The sequence below is a fragment of the Heterocephalus glaber genome, unplaced genomic scaffold (genome assembly GCF_053883595.1).
Source record: "Heterocephalus glaber isolate CG9 unplaced genomic scaffold, H.glaber_assembly_v1.0 deba00001689, whole genome shotgun sequence".
NCBI classification, from domain to species: domain Eukaryota; kingdom Metazoa; phylum Chordata; class Mammalia; order Rodentia; family Bathyergidae; genus Heterocephalus; species Heterocephalus glaber.
Genome location: NW_028258414.1, coordinates 4,081,367 through 4,104,131, shown reverse-complemented (window position 1 = coordinate 4,104,131; position 22,765 = coordinate 4,081,367). Strand labels below are relative to the sequence as shown.

At 46.5% G+C, this 22,765-nt stretch overlaps 1 protein-coding gene and 1 long non-coding RNA gene across 2 annotated transcripts in view; both read left to right on the top strand.

Moving 5' to 3' along the window:
- Positions 1-22,765, top strand: part of Rora (RAR related orphan receptor A) — a 674,381-nt gene that overhangs the window by 297,409 nt on the left and 354,207 nt on the right. The gene's annotated exons all lie outside the window — the stretch shown is intronic.
- Positions 1-22,765, top strand: part of LOC110344142 (uncharacterized) — a 202,707-nt gene extending 179,942 nt beyond the window's left edge. The window contains exon 2 of the long non-coding RNA XR_002386470.2: positions 1-22,765. This exon is cut by the window's left edge and continues 103,424 nt beyond it. This is a non-coding gene — a long non-coding RNA (uncharacterized LOC110344142).

Here is a 22,765-nt window from a genome sequence, read left to right as displayed (position 1 = left end):
GAATCAGATACAGGCAAGAGCTTCCACCAGAGAGGAGTTTGCTACAGTCATAAAGACAGCCTGAGACTCATACAGGTGTTTACATCCACGGAGAGGCGCAGGGACTCCCAAATATTAGTATGACTGACAGCATAGGGATGGATGTAATTAGTGTCACCCTTTTAGTCTTTAAGAGTGTTTTGCATAAACCCAGGAAGCATCAGTGTGATTCCTTGGAGAGAAGACTGGATGTAGAGCTAACCAACCATTCTTTGTCCCTTCCCTATTGCTCTCTAGCTGGGTGAATTCAGATGAGCCACCCAAACTTCCTGAGTCTCAGTCTTCCCATCTCTAAAATGAGACTATTTCTGCCAACTTCACAGGGTTGTTTTGAAGTAAATGCTATTCACCTGTTTACACAGCCCCCCGGCCAATGAGATGGAGGATTCAAGGCGTATTTTATAAGTTAAAGGCTGGACAGTTGGAAAATATTATTTACTAGGTTTTCCTAATAGTTTTCTGAAAATGATGCTGCAGATGACTTTTCCCTCTCTACCTGATGGAAAAAGCAGGGATCGGGGGACCAGTAGCTGAGAAGTCTGTCTGGGATTAATATTCACATCTCCTGATAAAAACACAGAGCCTTCTGGAAGCCAGCATTTTTAAGATGCAAGGTTAGTTTCTACTGTGGTTCAGGGAATCCAGACAGGGAACATCAACCCTGACATTTGTGAAGTCTTCCAATTAGTCTCAAGGGTTCACACACTGCACTCTGTTCGATACGACCTGGAGCATAATCGTTTGTTGGTAATAACCTCTCCCTGTTTAGCCTCATGGATCCGACTCCGAAGCCGGACATCCTATGGACAAAAACACCTCTTGCTCATTATTGGCATGTTGGAGGAACGGCTCCACACAGCTAGGAAACAATTTTATTTTTCCCCTTTGCAACTCAATTATGAGGCTGAAGGGCACGTATAGATTTTCCCACAGGAAGCAAAGGGCTTTCAGGCTTACTTGATTGGTAGATTTCTACATCACCTCCGTGGTGAAAGGTTCACTGCCTTAAGAAGCAAAACTGCCCAGAATGAGATAAAGAAGGAAAGAAAATAGTAGCACATTCCAGATAAGCTTACAAAAAAAGCGGGAGACATCTAAATCTTGGCCTTTAACTCCTGCTCCACATGAGGCCACTGTTCCTCCAGAAGACTCTGAACACAGAGCCAGAAGTCCAAGTTGGGGTTCTGTCCCCAGATCTGCTACTTGCTAAGTAGAGACCCTGTTCAGAGCCTTCCACCTTTTGTTCCTCCATTCCCTGTCTATAAAATGAGAGAAAGCTGGCCATGATGTTGCACACCTATAATCTCAGCACACTGAGAGGCTGAAGTAGGAGGATCGAAAATTCAACCCTAGTTCAGGCAACTTAGCAACTTATTGAGACCCTGTCTCAAAATTTTTTTAAAAAAGTGCTTAGGAATATAGCTCAGTGTGAAGGCCTTGAGTTCAGTCTTAAGATAAACAAAATGATAAGATGAATGGACTGACTACTTCATAAATGCTTCTCCTCTGAATATTCTGTGACTGTTTTCTGTAGATTTTGTCTCAGCGCATCTTCTTCCGTATTTATATGCATGAAGAGTAGATATTTCAATACAGGCTAAGCTTGAGAGAGAAAATGGAAACCAGGAATAAGTTTGGGTCCTGGGCTCCCGACTACCTTTGTGTGGTGGATTAACTAATGGGATGCCCCACTAAGCTGAATCAGCATGTTTTGGGTGTGGAAGACCCACCTGAGGATTCTTGCCAATGGCATAAAAAGAAAACCGGAGGGGAAGATTGGAGGCCATTGATTTTCTAGGAGAAACTTTCCGTGGGTTGTTTTCCTGATGTGAACTTGGCTGCTCTCACTGGAGGAGGAGCTCGGTCTTGATGTCTCTGGGAATGGCTGCTGTTCTCATCAGGGGAGCTCTGATCTTCACCATGAGCATCACTTCCTGGCTCCAGTGTGGATCCCTCAGCCTAGTGGCACAAATCCTTCACCCCACCAGTACAGGTTTTCTGGCTTCCACTACTGGCCTTTGGGTCTTCCGGGTACAAATCCTCAATATAGGCAAGCATGAAACATTGCCCTGGACTCTAGGCCTTTAGCTGGACTTGTGTGGGACATTGCCATGGGATCCAGGCCCTTGGCTGGACTCTGTGGGTCTCTAGTGTGAGGCTAATCTCTTGCACTCCTCTGCATTTGACTTTGTGGGTAACTGTTATAAAATAATCCTATAAATTATGCATCCTGTATTAAAACTATTCCCTTGCAAATCCTGGCTACAGCACTTTGACTTGTGCTGGCTCACAGAGGTGCTGAGAAGCCAATCCCCACAGCATCAACCTCTAGGATTTGCAAACGTGTTATTCCATTAAATCTCAGAAATACCCCCCCCCCCTGCTAAAATCCTTGCAGCAGCTCAAGGGTGAGTCTGTGGTGTGATGCCTGGAGTGAGTCCCGAGCAGGTGGCCTCGTGGGACCCAGTGTCCCTACCTCTGCATATTTGGGCTGGGGAGGGATGCAGCTACTGCAGCCCTGTGTGTACCCCACTCGGGATGTGCTTGCTGTCATTTCTGCAGTTTCAAGTTGAGGGGTGTTGATGACTCCAGCAGCTCCCAAGGACCTGTTTCCTCCTGCCTGGAGGTGCGCCTTGTGGGAAGACCCCATCCTCTGCATCCCCATGGAAACCATGGGAGTAGGCCCTTCAGGAAGGGAAGGCAGACTGGCTGGGCACAGGGAGGACGGAATCCTGAGTCGGGAGGGACCTCCTTTCTCTCCAGCACTGTGTTGTTTGTCCACAATAACCTGAGAGCTCTCTGTACCAAAAAAAAAAGGAAAATAATTCCCATCTTCATTGCACCAAGGGGTAAACAGGGCACAGTCGCCCCTGTTCTTAGTATCTGGCAGTGCAACACTCAGCTGGCAGAACCAGGCTTTCTGTGTGAGCACTAAGCTCAGTATTCGGCCTTCGTTCTGGGGCAGGGGCAGAAGAAACTGGGCAAGAGACCGCTGCAAAAATGAATATCGCATCCAAAGCATTCTTGTTGGACTCTCTGGAGAAAATGGCTCCTGAACAGAGAGGACTTTTCAGTAGCATTTGAAAAAAGGGATGACTCTTCTGGTTTTTCCATTTATTGTAGCTTCCCAAAGCTTATTTTTAGCAGCGGTAATAGTGCCGCCTACCCCTGTACTCATTTTCTACAGATTTTAAAATTTGGAATTATCCTGTCTCTCCAGAGGTGCCTTCCATTTGTAAAACATTAGTATCGTGGAAGGGGGGAAATAGGGCATTTTCTGAGAGGAGGGAGGCTTGGCTATTTGCACGCCATTTTGATTAGTAGGTTTTTGTTTCTTTAGGTTCATTCTGAACCAAGGGAAAACATGCTTAAATGGAACACGGTGTGATGCCAACACCTCTGGACGCAAAGGGACTCCCTCCCTCCCTCCCTCACTCACCGTCTCACACACCCCAAGTGAGTGTCCCCTGAGGGCTGGGCCTGAGCACCCTGAGTCAGGAGCATCACTGAACCCAAGGAGTCTGGGGACGTCCACCCTAAAAAGACTCTGCAATGAGCAGGTGCAGCCAGGAATTCGGTCTCTGACTGCAGAGGCTGCTGCAAGGAGATGACCATGCTTGAATTCTAACTGGAGCTGCAGACCTCAGGACTCTGCTCCGACCTCTGCCATGCTAGTGGCTTTGCCGAATGGTATGTGATGTATGTGGAGGGCAGCACGTGCCACTCGTAGCTACTGACTTCTGAGGGGCTGACCACTCCTGCGGGGGAGCTCACTGTGGATGTCCTCAGTCCTGCTCTCAGCCCCCCTTTTATGGCTCGGTGACACCGGGTTGCCTGGGTTCTAATGGGATCACGATGGGTCAAGTTTTGAGAAAGCAATGCTGCATGAGATTTCCACAGATGACCTCTTCTGGCTCAAAGAATTTATAATGTAAGAGTTTAGGGTGCTTGATCTAGAAGGGATTCCGGGGGATTTTCTAATCTGACTCATTGTTACATATTTGAAAGCATCGAGCTCAGAGAGAGGAGGTCACTGTCTCAAGGTCACCCAGCGAGTGTCTGGCCCTGGTTGATTTCCTGGTTCTTGCTCCTCTTTCTTGCTCTTTGCTCTTTCCACGGTGCTCGAATATGATTCCCCTGAGCCTCTCTTAGCCTCCTTTCCCTCCCTTGTCTCCTTCCTAGACTCTTCCCGATTCCTGTGTGCTGTGCAGCACTGGGCAAATTGCCTTACCTCTCTGTTCCTTGTTTACTCCGTGTGTAAAATGCAGCTGATGTTCGCAGTGATGGTCCTGGGACATTGAGGAGAATGACTATGGCCGTGTGTTGGCAATGATGATGGAGGTGTTGCTTACAATGGTGTCTCCCAGCATGAGCTTTAGAGTCAGAAAATTGGGTTCCAACTCTGATGCTACCTCATTTCAACTGCTTGGAGCCCTGAGAGTCACATTCTCTGTCCAGGAGCCTCAGTTTCCTTGATTTTAAACTAGGGGAAGTAATTTCTAAGTTATAAAGCTGTTGTGAAAATTAAATTATAAAGTATCTACCTAAAGCTCTTGGCCTAGGTGCCTGATGAGCAGCTACTACTATCACCGTGGTTGCCAATAATAACAATAAATTAGAAAACTACAGATAAAAGTCCTTAAAATCCTAATATGCAATAAAAATATTACTTATGACTAATCCTCATGGCTGTAATATGCATCCTAAACTGTCGGTAAGATTCCTCCCTATCTAGCAGCTGGGTAGGCCTGAGTGGGGATATTAGGTTTGTTTGCTAAAGCATCCTAAATCATTTGCTTGCCTCTGGTCCGGTCTGGCTACTTCTGACCCAGCCAAAGAGACCCCAGAGGACATTAAGCTGCAGAAGAGGAGCTACGGACAAGATCTGAGAGCGGAAGAGATTTCCTATAATGGTCAGGACCCCCTCCCTGCCCCTTTGATTTCCTGTGCAAATGTGTGTGTGGAAAAGATTTATGTAGGTGTGACCTTGAGAGCCTGTTTGAAAATCCCACATACAAACGGTCCTTTAGGCTATGTGCGCTCATTGGGGGATTGTGTTAATTACATTTGAATAGGGAGACAGTGATGGTTCACTAGCTCAGCCCCTGGTAGTTAATGTTGTTACATCCAGGGAAAAATTCTGCTGGGGTCTATGAGTAGCTGCGGTGCAATTAGGCAGCAAGAAGGGTTTTGTCAGTACAGTTGCTATTGATTAGTATTTACTTTAAAAAGAGTAAAAGCGATTCCCTCATGCAGAAGCTGCCTAATCTGTCAGCGGCAAGCCTATGTGTTCCTGAGACACGTAGCAGGCTTGCTCATATATTACGAAACCCCCCCAAAAGAGAAGAGTCCAGTTTAAAAATCTTCCCAACTGGTATTAATGATGCCCCAATAAAAGGCATATACCACGGCCACGATCTCATTAAAAGAGAAAAGTCTTTTTGTAGATTTGCTTATTTATTTATGAAACGCCTCTGAAATATTTATAAATGCTTCCCTGATATTTGTCTGAAAATACATTTGGTGGGAGAGGGAGGAAAATATGGGAGAGAATGCAAGTGGAGGAATGAGAGGGAAATTCGGCCCCGTTTCTTTCTGCAGCAAGGAAATGGAGGTGGCAGCGTGTAGGAAAGTGTCACTAGGGGGTGCCCCACGAACCAGGCCGGCCGGCTCTAACCTGCGCTGCGTGGCACAGGTGGCCTGACTCATGGCTCTCTTACACAGGACGAAGCAGTGGCAGTCGCAAGGGGTCTGTTTAATTTTCCTGACAGAACGCAGGCAGATGCCGAGGCTCCTGAGGCCTTGATCACTCCTTTCCCTTTTAGGGCTATTTATTAATTGAAATAATAGTTATGCTACCCCTGGCCTCAGACCTACTTTCATCTGTTTAGCAACTGCTTTCTGGGAAACACAAAAGAGCTCGGAGATGACACTCCTCATGGTGTCTTAATTAACCATTGAATACCTTATAGAGCTGTTGTCACAACTCTTGTCACTTGAAAGCAAGCACAGTGGTCCCTGTCTGAAAAAAAAAAAAACAATAAAACAACACATATGCAGAGAAAATAAAGTTGATCTAATGAGCCGCCTTTGATGGGTCTTCAGAACTGCGTTTCTTTATCATCCTACTTTGGACTCACACAGCAATGCAAATGAGGGACTCTAGCTGCTCCGGAGAAAACCAGGAAATTTGCATTTCTCCCCACCCTCCAGAAAAAGACAGTGGCTGCCCAGTGGCAGGGGAAATGGTTTGAGATCAGAGATGATAACAGAGCTAAACTGCCTGTCAGTTAAAAGGGAGGAGGGCTGAAGTTGGCTTTTGCAACGAAAGGATTCTCAAGTCTTTCCAGCCCCTGGGCATGAAAGTCTCCTTGAGACCCTAGCCCTCACCTGCCAGTGTAGGTGGCACAGTCTCCTGGCCAGCTCAGCCGACCTCAGGATCCTTTTGGCTCCCAGGAGGTATTTTACATGTGTGTGGGAACCAGTGTGGGCCTCCCGTGCCCAGAGTCTGTGAACTCCTCTCAGCTCTGCGAAGCCATCAGCCCTGGCCTTGCCAGCCCAAACCACACCGCCCCGATTTCTCTCAATGGTTACTCTGGACTGCTGCCCCTGCTGGAGCTGATGACAAGGCCCTAACCACCAACCCATCCCTTCTCTGGTCACATGGCTGAGCGGCAAGCAGCCAGTATGGATGAGAAAGGCCTCTGCCTCCAAGCTCATTTAGAGCACACCGGAAGTTGGTGCAGGAGGCCTTTCAGTGACACGCACAGCCCCTTCTCCCGGGGAGATAGGGCCGGCTGGGCAAACACCAGCCACCACACTTGTGGCTGCGTCCAGCTGGCCCTGCCAGCTTCTCTTGCAGTCACCCTTGTCCTCATCCCTGTCCTCTAACTTTCTCTCTCTGCTCATCATGCTTGTCTACATGTGACTAAGTTCCTGTTGTTGCTCTTTTTTAAGTCCACCCACTCAGCCCCCATCAAATAAATATTTAGGAAAACACTCTTATCCTACTCCAAACACTGTGCCTGCAGCTCAGCTCTGTCCCAGCAAGGACCCCATAGAGTAAAAGAAAACCTTATAAGGGGGCGGTCAGCCCTTAGTAAAACCCGGGATAGGTCTTAGGGAAGATGCATGTGCCAATGATATAGTAGTCGGCTTGCTTCAAATATGTTACTGCAAGTTAAATGTGTTTGAAATGTTATAAAGGACTTAAGTGCCTGCTCCCTGGTCTGTGCCTTCCTCAAGGACAATGCAAATGCTATTTCTGACTCTGAGATTGTGGTCCAGAGTCAGTAAGCAGTCAGTATGAATGGCAGGAAATCCTAGCCACCCAAGATTGTCATTATTGACCTTTCATTTTTCAAAGCAAACAAGCTGCCTTCTCCATCACTGTATATAAATTCCACATGTACCCCCCTACAAGCTTATCAGTTCAGAGGAACAGCAGAGGATTTTATTTAACATGTTAAGAGATGTTATACCCAGGCCCACCTTATCTCTCTTACGGGAATTTTAGGGACCAGCCTTCTTCTATTTTTGCATAATTCTAACGTGATGGCTCCTGGGAGGGTCATCACCTCTCCGATAACTATCATGTTTCTGTTGGTTCCAAATACAGTGTGTGGTCACCTGTGAACGTCTGAACAGCAAGCCTGAGAATCTGCCACTTTGCGTGCCAGCTGAATTTCAAAATAAAGCAGAGCCTTGAAAAATCGGTACCGTATTATGTGCCCAGGGCCTAGACAGAGCAAAGCAGCTGGATGCAAAGTGGCCAGAATTAGGGCTCTGGGACAGACTGGCTCACATGGGGCGGGAGGGCTCCGGAAGACATCTCATGTAAAGCTTCTTGCCAAATTGGCCAACAGGGCCCATAAACGCGTCCAGCAGTAGAAACAACAGCTCCTGCTGGGCTCTGCCAATGGTGCCCCTGGGAAGACAGACACTGTTACTGATTTACTGTAAAGTTTCAAGGAGGAGCATCTAGAGCCCAGCGTTGCTTGCTCCGTGTTCTAACCTCCTCTCCCTGGCTGTATTGTCCCTTTCTCAGGGCAGACTCTACCTTATTCTCTCCTCCTCCTTACTAGCAAATACAAACGCAGGGCAGTGGGTGCCTGACTACCACCTGCTTGTTGACTTGACTTCCCTGGTGTGTCACCTCAGAGCCCGCAAGCTCAGCCAGAAAGCTCAGGACAGCATCCCCGTGCACAGAGAGGAAGCTATCTCCTGCAGAAAATGCTTCCGGGTAGCCCGCTTTCTCAATGGGGCACTCTTTTTTTTTTAGCTTCATTTTTTTGTGTGTGGGAGAAATCCTCAGTTAGGAGCTACTAAACTTGAGCGTTTGCAGATCTTGCTCTCCGCGAAGAGTGTGTCCCCTGACTTAAAGCATCCTGCAGACAGCTCTGCAAGAGGAGGAAGCCTCAGCGTGGGGTGGCCCCAACCTGCTGACCAACATCCTTCCTGACCCTGGATTTTTCAGCAACCTCCTGGACTATAGGAGGAGCCTTTGTAATGCAGAGATAGCAAAGTAGATCAGGGGTTCCCCTCTAAGAGACCTGTTAGGAAGCATTGGCCAGCATATCTCCTGCCCCACCCTCCCTAGCCTCTTCTCACAGGCTTATTCCACAAGGTTTAAACCACCTTTCAGCGATGTAAACATGCCTATAAAACAGCACAAGACAGAGTCTGAGTAGAATAGGTGAGCCCAGTGTTCCTCCAGGTCTGCATCTCAACTCAAAAGAGCAAGCAGCGTCCACAGGCACTGAGCTCTTTTCACTTGAGACAGAAGATTCTCTCTTTCAATCCCTACTGAAGCACCCGGAAGCTGATCCATAGGTCACTGATTCTTACTAAGGAGATAGACCACCTAGAACGCTTTGGGTCACTCTGTCTTCTTTGGTATACAATCAATCAAGACAAGCAAACATCTGCCTAGTGCCCCAGAACCTTCACTGCAGAGTTTATCTGGTGCCCAATGACACCCCAAAGACAGCTTTTTAAAACTGAACTAGAAATAGGAAAGCAAGTCAGAGCTCTATCAAAGCAAGCCCTTTGTCCAGTTGCATTGTCCAATTCATATTTCTATGAAATAATTATGCATAGAAGAAGAATCTGACTTAGTGTGGTTGATTAGCCTCTGGGTGCCTGAACGGTACATGCTCTGCACGCTGCTGCACACACAAGTGTGCCAGGAAATATTTAAAATAGTGGAGGAAAATGTACCCACTCTTTTTTTCTTTTTTTCCTTTTTCTTTCATTGTGGCACTGGGGATTGAACTCAGAGCCTTCTCACTGAGCTACATCCTCAGCCCTTTTTATTTTGTGACAGCCTAGCTAAGTTCCTCAGACTGGGTTCAAACTTGCTATCATCCTGCTTCAGCCTCCTAGAGTGCTGGGATTATGGGTGTGCACTACCACAGGTGAACCATTACCTCAAAAGTGGGTTCTAGGTTTCACTGTAGGAGTAAACATTCTCTCGGTGATGTTGTGACATTGTGAAGCCATGTTTTTGGCAACAGCTGTAAAAATCAAGGGGGTACCTCAAAAAAATCATGGTGGAACAGGAGAGGAGGACAGGGCTCTCGATGTGGTACCCCACAGGCACCTGCATCTCAGAGGTACTTGTGATTATTTAACAAGAAAAATCAAAGTGTCATTTTTCTTTAAATGTAAAGATTTTTATTTTTTCAAAAAATATTAAGGTGTTGGAACATAAATACTATTTTGGGGGTCTAATAAATAAATAGGACTATTTAGGTATTTCTTTTAGCTTAAATAGACTGTGAAAATGTCTTTCTTTTTTCCTTTCTTTCTTATTAGTACATATTTGAAGTACATAATGATTACATTCCTGTGCAGAGTTGGTTCATGTACATAACACATCTTAATTCCTTTTTCATCCCCTTTCCCTCTCCTCTCATCTCTTGGTCCTCTTCCCATTTGAGAAAGATCTATTTCCCTGTGTCCTATTATTTATCTTTTATTTTGCTCTTTATTTATAGTTTAAATCAAAAATATTTGGTAGTTTCTCAATTATGGAGCAAAGAGAGGTGAATAATCACTGTTCATTATGAATTAAAGACAGGAAGTATCTATATCTGCATAGTGCATAGAGGCAGAACATCAGTACTAAAGAAATGCATGCACACGTACCCGCATACGTGTACAGACACACACAGAGACACATGAGTTTCTTTCTGACCTAAGGGAAGGATGACAAGAATGGTGTTAAACATGTAGTATGTGGCAGGGCCACATACCTTACGTGGAACCTTGTTATAGCTATGTAGAAGCCTACGTGGAAGATCATAATGGTCCTCATTTTCCAAAATATAAACCAGTTTCGGAAATAAGACCCTGGCTGCAAATCACACAGTGCAGTATGCATGAATCGGCTCATATTTGACCCAGCTGTGTCTGACCCAGACCTGTTCAGCCTTGTGCTGCAGAATCCAGGGTTGTTATGACAGGGGTGTTACATAGCAGTCCAGGGATATTGATGCAAATCCAGAAGATGCCACCTTACAACATCAGGGGCAATCCGAAGAACTTGTATGCCCTCAGGCTGCTGCTGTTTATATTTTCCAATGTTGGCCATCTTGTGAGTGTACTTAATTTGTATGCAAATAAAAATTGTAATGCCCTCTTTTTTCCCCAATTGTGTGATGACATGGTTTCACTTTGAAACATTCCATTTGGCCGCCAATACATGACACTAGGACTTCGTATCTTATACCTAACCAAGTTGAAAAGTGCCAAATATCAGCACCTGTACTGTGTTTGGGAGGATGTTTCATAGTCAAGCTGAATGCCCAGTAACTAAGACAACTCAGACAAGGAGGTTTCTACTCAGACAACTGAGAAAACGCTATTTTGTTCCTTTTAGCAAGCATTTAAAGTAATTTTGCAGAAAATTTACTTCCTGGTCTTTGCATGAAGAAAAGCAGGCTCTAAGGTAGAAGCAAGCATGATTGAGCCTCCTCCAGGCTCCTATATTGGCTGGATTAGGGAGTCCTTAACAGCATCTCAAAAAAGAGTTTGACCCTGTGGTCTGACATTTGTGTAATGGATGTTCTGTACACACATTCTCTGGATTTTGTTGATTCAGAGATTACTCAAACTCCATCCTGATAAAGCTCTATTTAATCTGGGTTTACTTAGTCATTTGTTTAGGTTGAAGTGTGGGGAGCTGTTTTGGAAAGTAGGTTGCTACTTGTGTTGAAAAGGCTCTCTGCTGACGTCCCTACCAGAGAGATGGGAAGATGCAGTTTTTGTAGATGCTCCAGTGCTGGGTCAGATGTTTGTCACCCTGAGGGGTGGAGACCATCGTGGGAGAAGTGTGCTGAGAACTTCCAGGTTCTGTTGCTCAGGAAACTCCCTGTCTGGGTTACTTACCTTCTCTTACTAACTTTTCACCCAGTTACTCTACTGGATTTCCCCTTTTTCCTCTCATCAAATTAGTAATCATGTCATTTCTAATCCACGTTCATGCATTGATCAGATAACAGCAGGGACATTCCTATGTCCATACTGGGTCGTGCACTTTGGTTTTTTTGTGTGATGATCTGCTTTTGATGTGTCCAGGTGGCTGAAGGGAGAGTTCTGCTCTAACTGTATTGAGGGTTTTGAAAATGGTATCTCTGCTTTTGCTTCTCTGAGATCTTATGTAAGAGATACTGAAGAAAGATGGGAGAAATGAGGTTGGAAAGTGCCCTATGCACGCTGCATGCCTGCCCATTGGCTAAGACCTGGTTTCTGGTGCACTGCAGATAACTGCAAGTGATTGAGAGGTGCAAAGCCGCTCCTCGTTCACTCAGTAGGGTGCGGACCACCCTGACCCCTGTGTTGGCTGACAGTGGCACGAAGGTCAGCTCTTTCCCTTGGGTATTCATTTGTGCATGCTTCTAGACATTCCAGGGAATATCTACCTTGATCTCATCTCTCAGCCCAAGAGATCCTTGCCCCACTCCCTCCTATCCCCATGTCAGCTCCCTGGAAATATGTGCTGGATACAACTTCACAGTCAGCTTCCCATGATATTTTCCAACAAAACAAAACCAGAAAGTAAAGGTTTTGTGGGGGAGGTAGCATATTGGTAGAGTGCTTGCCTAGCATGTTCTAGGCTCTAGTTCCACCTCATACCCAAAAAAAAGCCAATTTTTTAAAATCACAAACCCAGAAAGTATCCCTATGTTTTCTGAAGAGTTCCACTCTGCCCCCCTGCCAGCCCTAGGGGAATTGAGTCCTACAGACCATTACCTGTTCTGTGTACTAAAACTAAGCCTGCTTCTCTAGTAAACAGAAGGCCCCAAAGCCTAAAGACCATCCCAACCCCACCCATTCTTCAGAGTCCTTGGAATGAGGTTTCAGTCTTGGTGCTGTGACTTATTAATGTGCAGGTGGACAAAGCTGAGTCTCTGCCTCTTTGTCCTGTAAAGTGGGAGGGATAGTACTGTTTCACTGTGCTTTTACATCCTATGCTAGGTGAGCCAGTGCATAGAAGATGCCTGGCACATAGAGGGTGGGAGAGAATTAGAACTGTCTTTTCTGATCTTTCCCTTTCTTGGCTTCTGCTCCAGGTCTCAGTCCATCATTTATATTCCTCCAGGATAAAGGGAGTGGGAGGTAAGGGCCAGGAAAGCACCCTGTCCTGGTTCGAACTCAGGCCTTTTCTTCTCCCAGGTCTTCCTCTTTTTCTTGTGGGCACAGTTTGATGGGGCCCCATTGCATGATCTCGATGTTTTGTAGGAAGCTCAAGAAGATTGAAGTGAATGAAGGAAGATGTGAGCCTTACAGATGATGTGAGCCTTACAGATGTTAAGTCTGGATGGAATAGACCGGTCCTGGAGGGAGCTTTGTAATTTCCTGGTGTTCGCATTTTCTATGGGCAGACATCAAAGTTTTCCAGGGTTATCCCTTTCATGGAAGCTTCATCCTTTGCATGAGAATGCAATTTCATGAGAACTTCACATAAATAAAACTGACAAACCATTTGGGATTTCAAATGCCTCAATTTGGGGGTCAAAAATTAGTGCTTAGCCACAGCGCATCTATCCAGTTACCCCCCGAATACAGAAACATGGGCTCTTCCCTGAGCAATGGTAATCAGACTGATGGAAACTTTTATTCTCACCCCTCAAGATAGATATGCTTGGTGTCTGGATGTCTCACTAAGAAAATTGGTTCAGACTTTCCTTTACATATTCATTTAGGATTCACATCCCCTCCCTCTGCAAAAAGAGGATTTGAGGCGACTGTTTAACTTGCTCTTTACTGAAGTGGAGATTTCTGTGGTACGTTCTGATTACTCATTAATCCCACAGCCAAAGATCTGGAGATGGCAATTTTGAGATCATGAGTGCAAGTGGCTGATATGTAATCAAGTGAGGGCAGAACTGGAGTGAAACTGGTAAAACTGTGGGCAGATGGGGTTATCATCAGATGAGTGGGTAGGTACGAGGTTGCTCTGCTAGTCCCTTTTTGTGTTCTCTCTCCTTTGAATGCTTGTTTGCTCCCCTCTAACATTCCCCTGCTGCCTGTTAAACAACACACACAGACCCACACATATGTCCCACCGGTGACCCACTCTGAACGTGCCCTGTGTTTCTCTTCTCTTCTCTTTGGAATCTTAGCATAAAAATCTATCCTGACCTCTCTCACCTCGGCCAGTAGCCAGTGAGAAAGAAGTTGGCATTATCAACCTCTAGCCAAGTGTCAATCCCAGTACAGCGAGTACTTCCTGCTTTTTTATTTACTCCTCACACGTAGATATTATGGTGTCTTTTTATAAATGATGAAGCAGAGCCTCTCAGAGAGTGAGTTGTCCAAGATCACAGCATTAGGAAATGACTGCTCTTGATTCTCAACTCAGCTCTGTCTAATCCTAAACCTAAATTCTCTTGGCTCTGCAACCAAAATAAAAGACTTGCTAAATTCTCCAGAGTCTTGCTAATTAAATAGACTTAATGGGTTGCCTCTCAGAATAGTTTAATATTAAAAGCATATTCCTGGATCTCAAGTGTCATAAGGATTTGTCAGTGGTGAAATTTTAGGCATCAGGTAGACTGTAAGGACATGCTTGGGGCTGGGATTTTTGATCACTTCCCTGATGTCGCACACCCTATGGCACAGCCTCCTCTATAATACCCGTCAGGCCTAGGTATCAGCTTTGCCCCTAAAACTTGCAGGGCGGATCTTAGGAGAAATACTTGCATCTGGACGTGGATGTTTCTAAAGGGTCTGATGGAAGAAAGGGAGAATTTAGGAATGTAATCTGTGTGCTATGGAATAAAGTGAATTTATTCGTAGGTAGAGTGTCTTGTAAGTGTGTTAGGTCTCCATTGTGGTTCTGATGATGCCAAAGATATGTTAGCTTTGAGCACTGATAACAGAAAAAGATTTGGGCAAAACTGTGAAATAGGACAGGAAAATGGGAGTGGGTTGTCCTCTCATAGGAATCAAATACCAGAGTGTCTCTAAGTGCTTATGGCTGAAGAAAGTCTTTTGTATGTGTTCGCTTAATAAACAGAGACAAATTCTCCATAACCCAATGATGGAAACCAGAGATAGCTCAGAAATATAAGTGGGTCCCTATGGTGATTTGTTTAAGAGCCTTCTACTGGTAGAATCAAAGTGTGTACTCTCAGAGGGCTGCCACTGAAAACGTTCCACAGTATCAATGTTTGCATTTTTCCTAATTAAAAAAAATTAATCACCTAAACATTTTTAAGGATGAAGTTTAAGCTCATGCCCTCATTGAATGAATAAATTGAGCAGTTCAATCTTAAGGAAAGAGACCAAAATGGAAAGAAATTAAAAGCTGAAATAAGACCTCTTGCTTACAACAGCCGTGTGTGTATGGTTATCAGGGAAATTGCAGAGACAGAAAAACTTCCTTTGACCATGCATGTTGTTCAGACTCGCTTCCAAAACCTGCACCAGGTGCCCAAACGATTTATTTCCAGCCACTGACTCTGCCACGAATGAGAGGGTTTATTCTATTTTATTTGTTCAAGGAAAAGTCTCAGCCTAAGGAAATACAGTGCTCCCACAAGATGCCAAGCTATTGAAAGAGCCATTCTGAAAGAGAGGGTGGAGGCGGGAGAAGTATATTCTCTAAGATTTTCCGATACTAAAACCCATTTACGACTGTTGAGAAAAATCTTTCTGACGGAGGATTTAGCTCTCACTAATCCTTAAGTGACTTGTTTTGACAGAGCCTTTATAGGAGATTTTCTCAGTAACTTTGGTTTGCTCTAAAGGAGCAATTACTGATTTGTCCTCCAGCACCTTCTTCTAAATTATTTTCTTTTTTTTTTTTAAATATTTGCCTGTTAATGAAGTTCATGTATGTTTCAAACTAGCAAGCACCTCCTCCGATCAGAACCGCATACGGCAGAAATTCAGGAACCTTTGGATCTTCTTGGATCTTGCGTTTCCTCTCTTGCCCCAGGGCACCAAGGACCTGGATTTCATTTCTGGTGTCAAAGCGGCTTCCTCAGCACATTCTTTGAGTGGAGCTTCTGGAAATCCAGCCCTACTTTCTATTCACTCTGCACTTTCTTTACATAAAGACATTTTCTCCTGCCTGAGGAGTGAGCGCGGGGACCCTGGGTTTTAAGCCTTGTCGTGTTTGCTTTTGCTCAAGGAGGCGTAATCGGTTTGGAGGTAACTGTGGTAACCGCCCTGTACTGCTCACTTCCCCATTAAAGGGACCACTGGACCTTGTTATGATGGGGCCTCACATTTGGGCAGATTTTTGGGTTTTTCTCAGCACTGGGGATTGAACCCAGAGCCTTCACTCTGAGCTATATCCCCTGCCTATTTTTTTACTTTTCGTTTTAAGATGGGCTCTCACTGACTCACTAAATTGCCCAGGCTGGGCTGGAACTTGTGATCCTCCTGCCTCAGCCCCCCAGAGTGCTAGCATGACAGGTGTGCGGCACCATGGGAAGCTACATCTGTGCAGCTTTATGTCCTGCCCTGCCTGCTGTGCCTGGGAAGGGATTTTAAAATTCCAACTCACTTCCTGTCTTCCGCATTTTAATTAAGTTGCACACCAGCAGAGGCTTGAAGGTATCTTTCCTGCTGTGTGGTTGTCAAAATGTGGGCCTGGCAATATCAGCTCCACCCAGGTACTTGGTGAAAATGCTGATTCTCAGGCCCCGGTCCAGACCTGCTGAGCCAGGAAGTCTAGGAAGGGCCCCTGGATCCTGTATTCTGCAGACCCTCCCAGTGACTGGTCTCCAGGCTGCTGGTGCTGTTTATTCTCATTCCCATCCTCCAGAAAGACCACAGGATGTGTCCTCCAAAATATCCACCACCTACTCGGTCCAAACCCTGGGTTTGTGACCCCCACACCCACCTTTGGTTTATGACTTCAAAACCCTCACCTGCATGGTTAGGTTTCAGGTCCTAATTTGTGATTTTGCCCACTTTCTGGTTTTCATCACTTCAGTAAACCATGCAAGTTTGTTCTCAGGGCATGGTGGGAGAGGCCGATGACTTTCTACAAAAGTATACAAAATTCTAGGCAAGCATTAACATAGCATGCTTCAAATTATTCTTACGCTTGGAGAAGCTGTCAGCTCCTGCTCTAATCCTCTGGTCAGGGAGCCGCTGAGTCAACAAATGGGTTGTAGCCCAGTGGTAGAGTGCTTGCCTTGCATGCATGAGGCCCTGGGTTCAATCCCCAGTACTGCCAAAAAAAAGAAATAAAAACCGATCACTGAAGTGGCTTTGGCAGCCAGAGATGGTGTCCCAGGAAGAACTCTGTGTCTGCAGGGCCAGAGGAGAGAATGGCAGTCACAGTACTGATTAGAAGGACAGGAGCATTGCAGTTGGCGTCTTGGGGGTGACACAGATAGGTTCTTGTTCACAATGGCCATGTAGCAAGAGGGGCTACAGGAACCTGGACCTAGGACCTGGGAGAGCCGGGTTTGGGTCTCTGTGTGCTCTTTACAGGCTGATGACCTTAGGCAGGTCCCTTGTTGTTTCCAACTTTCAGGTCTCTCATTTAGCAAATAAAGGAGGTTGTACCGGGCAACCACTAATGTCCTCTCAGGGTTAAATAGCTGAATTTGGGATTCCTTCGCCTGTCCCACTCCCTTTGTGCACTTGGTCCCCTACAGGCTTAGCCACCCACTGCCTCTTTCTTCATCTGCCCTCTTCTCTCATAGGAGCCTCTTTTTTACACAGGACTTGGAGGGCAGGACTCCAACACAAACAGAAGCAAGGGAATCTGCTCTTTTCAGTCTCTTGGAAATTCAACTGCAAATGAGCTGGTTTGATTTGTACAGGGAGGTAAAGTGGTCACTCAGGTGGTGGAGAGTGGAAGGAGGGAGTGAGTATCCAGAAATGCTTTAGAGAAGATAGAGATGCAAGTGTTAAATGCCTGCTTCCCTCCGAAAACCAGGGCTGTCCTTTGAATACCATTCCCCCCTGCTTTGTCCTCTGAAGAAAGTGAGCTGCTGAAAACACAGCTGAGGTGAGATAAAGGCCGTGGCTGCTAATTGCTACGGAGCATCCTGGGAGAGGGTTTTAGGAAACTTCCCATCCGAGTTTCCACTTGCTTCCAGTCTGGGAGTCCTCACACCTTTGGGCAGAGCCACGTCCTGGCGTGACCTGAGGAAGCCGGTCACTGGATGTCACAGTACATGACAGGAGCACACTGGGAAGTTCTCTTCAGCCCAGCTCTCAGGGCACAGCTTACAGGGCTACATGGCCCTTCATGAGCCTCTGCCACAAGAATTCATCCCAAAGCTTCATAGAAGAAGAGGCAGTGAGAGAAAAGAGACAGACAAATGTTTCGAGTTTTTTGCCAAAGCACATAGAATTCTATAGGCTGTTCCAGCTAAATTTACATACGGGTCATGTAACTGCTCCTTGTCCTGCTGGGAGGAGGCCAGCTTTCCTTCCCTTCTACCTCGTCACCTCCTGAAACTGGAACCTACTGGAAAATTCCTTTCACTGCAAGACAGGGAAAGAGTTTATCTTATGGAACCATTGTAAGTATATTCCTTTCTCAGGAAAGTTTTACCTTCCAAGGCAAGGAATGAAAGATGAAATTGGGAACAGTGGCTTCAACTTTCTGCACTCTTCCTCCCTGAGGCAGAGGAGGGCACGTCCGTTTTGATGGTGTATCTGTCGTATTGAGAGAGTCAGCCCGGAACTCTTCATTTTAGCTTGGGTGACAGGCGTTGGCAGTGCTAACACTGAGAGAGAAGTATAAAGATGGGGACTTTGGGAGGATTAGGCAGGGGGAAACATAATACACAGAGGCTCAGGTGAATGGGTTTCTGTGTGGAATGTTTGCACCACTGTAAAATTACCCTCTCCCCTGGAAAAAGCTATGGATATGTTAGGAGTTTCAGTATTCCCGATCGAGAATCTTTGGGAATCCTATTTAAAAGGAGAATTTGCTTAGGAATCACAAGACCTGGAATTCCTATCCTGATTTTGCTGTTAGCCACCTTTGTAACACTGGATGAGCTGTCTCTACCTTTTAGCCCCATCTCACTTGTCCGTCTCACGGGGATTGTGTGTTGGATCCTACATGGCAGAGTTAGGACCCACACCCTCAAACAGCAGACCTCCTTAGCTGACTACACCATTCTTTCCAGCCGATGCTCGACAGGCTCTCAGAATCATTCTCAACACAGTGCCCCAAGTGGCCGGGACCCTTCCAAGGTTCAGAATTGGCCCTTGATGCAAAACTTCTTTGCCATTTAGGAAAATGGAAATTAGCAAGACATCACCAGAGCACATAAGGGTGGTACTGAACTTGGCCTGAAGGTCTGGCACTGGAGAAGCCTTCCTGGAAGAGGGGACCGTAAGCTAAATCTTGAGAAATGAGGAGAGATTTTTAGAAGGGTGAAAGGATTGAAGCACAGAAAGCAGAGAGAAAAAAGCAGGAAGTTTAAAAAGAGCATGCAGAGGACGCTGCATCTTTAATTTGATGGATTTATTGTGTCCCCTGGGAAGTAGCAGAAAATGAAGCTAGCGAGATGGCAGAGACCAGGTTGTGGAGGGCCTAGGGGGTGTGGCTTCCTTGACTGTTCCTCATCCTTCATGCCCCCTGCCTTGCCCACTCCTTGCTGGCTGACAGTTTCTGAGCATGCACCTCTCTGCCTCCGTTGCTCATTTCACTCCTCTGTCTCTGATTTGGGTACACGCCTTCCCAGTGCATACACAGACACACACACACGTACACACTTGCGCACACACATACCATATCTGAAGTCTACATCAAAGGTGCTGGGGAAATATTATGTAATGACCATTTCCTTCAGAGAGGCTTGGGGCCAGTTAGAAAAAAGAAAGTGGGCTCATTTGCAGGGTCCTGTTGGCTCTCATGGCAGAGGGTCTTTCTGAGGCTCTAATGGGCAGGCAGCTGGTTCCAACGGCAGAATTCAAGGTCTTTGATCTTCCCTGGACATCTCCCCCCTGTTTTGAACATGAGCTGTGGTGTGGGTCCTTCCCAGGGAGAGCTGTGAATCCTATTCAGCTGGCTCCTTGTGATTTGGACACGAACAGGGAGCTTTCTCTGTCTACTTAATTCCCTTTGAAAGCTTTCTCACCCCACTATTGGGCACTTCAGAAAGAGCACTGCATTAATATCTTCTGCTCTGGTTTCAACTTCGTATGGTTTTGTGATCTTAAAATAGACGGAATTACCACGGCAAGCATTGTTCTGCCTTGAACTTCAAGTCTCAAGAGCCAGTACTTCTAAAAAGTTAATCCCTTTCTTATTTGCAAGGATTCTGGACTGTAGTTTACAAAGAAATATGCTAAATTATTTATAATCCAGGATTACTGCAATACCAAAGATTTCCTTGCCTAACATCCCAGCATCACTAAAATGATGGATAGCCCCTGGCCACACCTCACCACGGCTGCTCTGCGCGGTCCCCGGGAAGGGGCCCCAGAACATGGTGAGTGAGTTGTGAGGATGCTCTGACCACGCCACACAGGTCCTCCCAGCCGTGCACTGCAGGGTCCCGTGCTCGGACTGCTATGGCGCCTCCAGGGCAAGAGCAAAGCTGAGATGTGGGGACCCACAACGTACCCCTGGGGGAGCAGCATGTGATTTCTCTCTTATGTAAGACTTGTATCTTGGCGTCCTTGTGAGGGGAGCTGGCATGAGCTGGAGTTAAAAAGTAGCATCACGTGAGACATTCAAGAAACAGGCCATGCTCTCCTGTTAACTATGAGAAAACTCACTGAGCTCTCAGCTTCCACTCATGTGAAATAAGGTTGAGATGAATGAAGATGGAAGTCCCTTTGGCTGTTCCATCCGAAGACTTTAAGCAAGACCTGATATTATGCAGGAATATGAGTGAGTACAGTGCGGGCAAGTGGCAAGATGGCGCCGGGGGATCTTACTAGGGCCTTGAGTCAGAACCTTCCAGAACATCTGAGTGATGTGTGTCATACATTTCCCTCAATTTTCAAAATTGGGAAATAACTTGAAGCTATTTTAAATCTCTCACTCTATATAAGTCATTTATAGATTTTGGAAGTAATCGTCTCATATTTTAAGGTATTTTTATGGCCATTGCTGTCAGAAAGGGTCGTTGAGATTTTCATTCCCAGTGGTGGTGCACGTGGGTCCGGCGTATGGTTCATACACTGGGAATTCACGCTGGTATAAATTTAACTGTGCTGATGGGCAAAGGTGAATGGGATGTGGTAGAAGCTGTGTGGTTTTCTGGTTCTGGTCTGTTGCCCAGGATCATGGTGGGGGAAAACTAGGACATTTGTGGGACATGAGAGGTGGCCCTCACATGGGGTGGGGGGCAGGAGAGGCCCTCTGAGGTTCTCCTGTCCCACAGCATCTCTCACCATGGGAACGCCTCAGGGACCCTGAGGCCCCCTGCACACTGAAGACACAGTGTTTCCTGGGCCTCCCCTGCCCTACCACCCTGAGCCTGTCCAGGGAGGGCTGGTAAAGGGGCCGGGTCGCCTCACACGGGGTGACAGATTTTCTCTCCACTGTTCCCTCTCATCAACAAGCGCCTGCCTGAACTCTGAAAGGGAAAGAGGAGCTTGAAGGGAGCCAGAAGCAGCAGGTGGAAAGAGCCATGAGGTGAAGGACGTCATCAGCCACACTGTGCCCAGAACTGCCATGTGCAGGGAGGGCCAGACGGCTGCTGTGGCTTTGGTTTCATTCAGGTGAAGAAAAATGACAATTAGCTGCTTGTCCTGAGAAGCCTTCTGGGATGTGTGTGTGTGTGTGTGCATAGGTATACATAGGTGTGGGCCTGTGTGTGTCCATACGGATGCATGTGTGTTTGCGAGTGAACATGTAGGTGCCTACCTTCATCCCCCCCATCCCTCTCTCTACTCCATGGGACTCTCTAAGACACTTACACTGTCCTTTCTGCTTCCCTGAAAGCTTCTCCAGGGCCTGCTGACACTTGGAACCAGGTCCACCAGCCTGTGGCCATGTTTCAGTCCACCCAGCACCCCTGGAGGTGGGGCAGTCTGACCTGACAAGTGTGGGGGCCCCCAGCCAGAGCCCTGAAATTGGCCCTGGAGTCTGTGAAGCGAGAGGGCAGGTGACACACCATGGCTGGCAGAGGCCCCAGCAAAGCTGAGATGGGGTGAGAGGCCGAGAAGGCAAAGAAGCAGGGCAGGAGGGCTGAGGAGCCAGGAGGCGTGGAAATGGACCTTCCTGCACTGTGTCCACAGCACAGCCAGGTCACCAGGGTGACCGGTGATGTGCAAAGTGGGGCTGGGGTTTTTTTCCTTCATTTTGAGTTCTCGGTAGCCTTCTTTTCAGATGCCATGATTAGGCTCTGTGACATATGGGACATGGTGAAGTAAGATGTCAGGAACGTGGTTGTCCCAGATGGAACAAAGTCCTTTTGCTGGGACCTTATCATGGTCTCCTGCTTCTCCCCATAGCCAGACGCTGGCAAGGTCACCCTGCGGTATTTGCATAAGGACAACTCTGCAGCCTGGGTGAGCATGTTGGAACAACCAACCTTTCATGCTGGTGCTGTCCTATGCCAAAGAGAATGTGCTATTTTTATAAACCCCTTCCCTACCCTCTGCCTGTCCAAATCCAAACTACCTTGAATGTATCGCTGCAAAGAAATAGATGTTTTCAGAATGATATCCAGGGTGCATGAAAAGATACTTTCTCTACCCATTTTGTGCTCCTGCTTCTTTGCCATTTCCTTCTCACCCTTCCTGCTTCTTTGCCCTTGTCTATAATATGTAGGGCACTGGAGATGGCAGAACTTGGGTTTAATCCTAGTAAGGGTGCTCAATTATTGTGAGACCTCTGAAATGCCTGGAAAACCCAATCTGGCTTCCTTTTATCTGGCCCTGGACCTGCACCCTGGTTCAGTATGGCTGTCAGAGCACATCATCACAACTGACTGAGGACTACATCTCTTCGGGCTGCGGAAGTTTGCAAATCTCATATGCTTTACATCTCCGTTAAAAGACCAGAGGTGTCAGAAAGGCACTCGAAACATTTTTTTAAATTCAAGTTCTCCCTCTCCCCTCCCCTCCCCTCCTCTCTTCTCTCTCCTCCTCTCCTCCTCTCTCTCTCTCTCTCTGAAGTGAGCTTTTTCTGACTTGTCTTGGTTTTCATTTGTAATAATCTGATGCAGAACAAGTCACTTTCAGAAGCCATAAAAACTATTGAGGAAGATGATTTTATAGCCCAAGAGCAGGGGAGAGAGAGACAGAGACAGAGAGAGAGAGAGAGAGTCACAGA